Below are 4,412 nucleotides of genomic sequence, written 5' to 3'. Positions count from 1 at the left end.
GGATGAGGACATATGTCTTGGGGTCCTAATAGAAGCTTCCTAGAATAATGCAAGTGGCCCACTCATACTCCTCCACCCCGGTTATAATACAGGCCCCTTACAACCGATAAAGGACATTTACTTCAACTCTCACTCTCACTTAGTACTTTTTACACTATAATTGTACTAGCGGAATTCTGATTGACACGCCGGAGGGTGGTTACAAGGAGACCCCCCTTCTTGTCATTGTAATGAGCTCACAATGTTTGTTTTGCAGGTCTGGCTTTGAGTTAGGTTATAGTAATCGGCGGAGATTGTATGGCATCCCTTGTAGAATAATTCATTGTGACCTTAACGGGTTCAGACTAGTGTTTTTACACCAAACAAGTGTAAAGTTGTCGATAAAACAATATTATTTTGTGGCTAATATCAGGGAATTATGTTATTCGTAAGGGAATGATTCCAAAATATCAAGAAATGTTTGGTTTTCAAACTTTAAATAACTCCTATTTCAACAGGTCCATCACACCTACAGTAGCTACAAAGCCATATATTAATGACATCTATAGTCTGAGCTACTAGAGTGAGTTATGCGACTTTACATGCCAACATGAGTTAACGAACTGCCACCATTTATGTGGTACGAATGTTGAAACAGATGTTGGTAATTTTAGTGTCATCAATTCCATTTTAGTATAATTAGTATTATTTAATACAAGTAATTTGTATTATACAAAAAGTTGGGCGTGAAAAGTACATGTGTTCGAGCCTATTGTAATTTTAGACATCGAAAAACCAAGCGGGTTCAAGGGGCGCCGTCCTGTTGTCTTGGTTCCAAGGGGATTGCACAGGGCTGGCCTTAGTATATCCCAAAAGGTTATGGGATATAGTCATATTTTAGACATTTTAAGCTTATTTTTATACAAAAGTTATATACACAACTTATATCATAATCAAGTAAGCCCATTTAAAGTTAAATTGTTTAAACCTAACAAATTGTTCCTTTTACTTAAGACCAAAAATAATTTTCTTCTTTGGCCATAAAATTTTTTGCCTTCTTGGAGTTGGCTCTGGGGTTGCACCACGCTTGTGGTTCGAGAGCAGAGCTCCAGGTGATGGCCTCGTTGATTACTTGTAGGATATAATCTTCAAATTGGGAAAGTTACAGGAAGTGGCTTCAGATTTCCATGATTAATGAAAACTGTAGGACATATGTCACGATTTTATACATAATATTCATAAAACAAATAATAATCTCTTTATACAATTTGGTAAACTGTAGTACTTATACTGTATACAAATCTAAGAGAGAATAATATGAAATAAAATATATACACATATCTTTATTCATACCGAGGACCTAACTTGTGCTTGGACGCCGTATTCTTTGACGAGTTGAAATCGAAACGGAGTCGAGTTGATCATCACGTTGAAACTGCAACGGAACCATGCTCACATCGTCTAACTCGTGATTTCCGAGACCCGAGCATCACCTCCGAGGCATGTCTTCCTGTACGCTCCTTTTTTTGGTGAACCCGTCTTGATCACCCCGAAACCCATCTAGATGCAAAACAGAACAAACTATGATTCTCGGTTGTCGCTGAGAACTTCTGTTAAACAGAGGTCCCTTAAAACAGAGTTCGGGCCACTTCCACAAGCCCGTCTGCTTCCTAGGGTACAACAGCCGAAACCGTATGTACTGCCAGGATTACCTTAGCACCAGAATTGTATTTGTAGCAAGAGATTGAGATCGAAAGAGAGTTTGAACTGAGAACATGTATCATCAGCAGGGAGCCGTTTGGTTTCATGTGCGTTGTAATGAGCTGGTTAGGTTGTGTGTACATTCGGGTCGTGAGTGATCTAATGTGTCGGTGTATTGGTTTATCAAAAATGCTCATCCGACCTTTCTATATATTGTGGGTTATGTGATGAGTCACCATGACACATGGTGGCATGTGTTGCGTAGACCACCGGGATATGACACCTAGCATGATGACTCACCATGACACATGACACATTACGGCTAGTAGTAGCTCATCACCAGAGGAGAAAACGTGGTTGGTGACACACTTATTTTAACGACACTTGTCACACTCACACAAATGGTGCAGCCACAAGGCGACACTTGTTACCTGACCCGGTCTAACCACACAAAAATACTAAGGCAACTCTCAAGCGTTCTACCAATATGAGACAAACCCATTTCCGTTTTTACCTGTGTTCAAGTTCTCAACTAAAAACTTTAGAGTATCGATATCGCATTCGTCTCTACTCTTTGGACACATTAATAATTTAGTTATTAGTAACAAATACTAATAAATATTATTTGTCCAAAAAATTCCAACAATCCCCCACATGAATGGAGATCGATTCGTACACTCACAGTTGGTAGATGCGACATCCTTGAACCAATCCCCTTTTGATGCAAATTTATTACATTCCTGGTCTGGTTAACCCCTCATTGTCGTGTCCGTTTTGGTCATGGAACACTAGCCTAGTTCTGCGAGAGCTCTAGGATTTGCGACCACACAAATCCATTCGAAGCAACCCCACTTCTCTCTCACACGGGAGATTTGATACTGAAATCATTATGGTTAACATGATAATAAATCCTTAACCATCACATGGTTGATTTGACCTTCAACTCATTAAAAACATAATTGTTATTATGATCCCCATATCATTAACCATATGTTATGCTTAGCCTCCGTTTTGTCACTGATTATCTTAGAAATGGACTAGGATGTTTATTTATGAACCGTTTGTAATTTATGAGGATATATATATTAGCTTATGTCTCTACTTGTACGTAAGTTAAGCCCCCACAGTGACCACCCTTAGTCCATGCAGTTAGGTTGTCCTATTGAACCTAGATCATGGGATCTCCAATCTCATAGGTTAGGTTTTCCAGTGCACTCACTTTATTCATGGGATTTACTCTCATATCACAACTTCATCTTTCATCAACCCTCAGGTTGTTGGATCTAAAATAATTATCTATGACTTCGACAAGTCAATACTAGATAATTGTGCAATTAAGATGAGTTGTTATGACGTGTTCTTAATTTCCAAGCAAGTTATCATCTTCTAAGACTATAACCACTAGAATCACCTAGAATCTTGTTATAACAACTGTCTTTTGAAGAATAGTTCTCAATTTTAGGCAAACGCATCTTCATTATGCCAATATTAGGCATCTCTCTAGATTCTGATTTCAACCAATTGGCACTCGAGTCTAATCACCAAATTAGCTGACTATGAGCATTGTGTACTACACCACGTCACTTGTTTACAATAATCCTTATTTCCAATCATTCCAAGTTCAAATGCATGACACCCCCCACATCGAAGTGTTATTGGATAACATCATCTTGCTGATAGAATAAAGAAATTCTCAATCTTTCAATTATCAAGGTAAGCTCTTTCTTTTCTTTTATCCAACTTACTAATGGGATAAAGAAAAGCTTTTGCTTTCGTCATAGGTTTAAGATATAATCTTAATGGTATCATACCAATTACCATCCGCATTTTGACACAGTTTATTTAAGTTTACTTGTGACCATACATCGAGACTCATGATTTGAATAATGCCACACAATTGTATCATTGTGTTCATCGATGTTACCAATAAAGCAACATATTTCTTGTCATTAGTTTAGACCATTTTCTAGTGCCTAAGCTAATCCTTTTCATATGGAAAATAACAAGCCATCACAAACTTAGTCGCATCTAGGAGAACTTGGAAAGTTGAGATCTACTCAAGATCCTCAAGAGTTATATTATTGTCTTAGATTAAATGAGATCCCTCTTTAACTTGTCTATACACAAACTCACTCTTGTGTATGTCTTGAATGTTCCACGTTAATTAGTCTTCGTCAAGCACCAGAATTAACAAGTACTAGTCTAGCATGCTTAGACTACAATACTTTGACCTTTGAAAAGAAGATGCATCATTCCGATTCTTCACAACCTTAAGAGATAACACATTATCTCTTCCCACATTCATTTATTAGTTTAGACAAGATAACTCGATTTCATTTACCATTCCTAAACCTCATTTTAAACACGTCTTAACACCAAAGTTAATCTCATTTTCTATGGCTATAACTCGTTTTCCTTTAACCTCCAAGGCCTTAACCATTGATTCGTATAGACTTAAACATAAGTCTATAATCCAAGTCACTTTGATGAACATATTATCACAACAAGATAAATGGTATTCATCTACAATCACTGTCATGGTCGATATGGAATCGCTCAGATTAACATTCAACAGTATGACGATTACATATGATTAAACTGGGGAACAAATCCTCCACCATAGTTCAAAATATATTAATAGTGATATAACTACCAAAAAGTTCATCATTATTGTACTTCGCTTATTACAAATACCACAAAATTTATTATATTAATTTACAATAATAACATAT

This window comes from Bidens hawaiensis, unplaced genomic scaffold, assembly GCF_021521415.1.
Source record: "Bidens hawaiensis isolate Kalapana, Puna unplaced genomic scaffold, B.hawaiensis_p1.1 tig00014469_1, whole genome shotgun sequence".
NCBI classification, from domain to species: Eukaryota; Viridiplantae; Streptophyta; class Magnoliopsida; order Asterales; family Asteraceae; genus Bidens; species Bidens hawaiensis.
Note: the sequence above shows the minus strand (reverse complement) of the source record.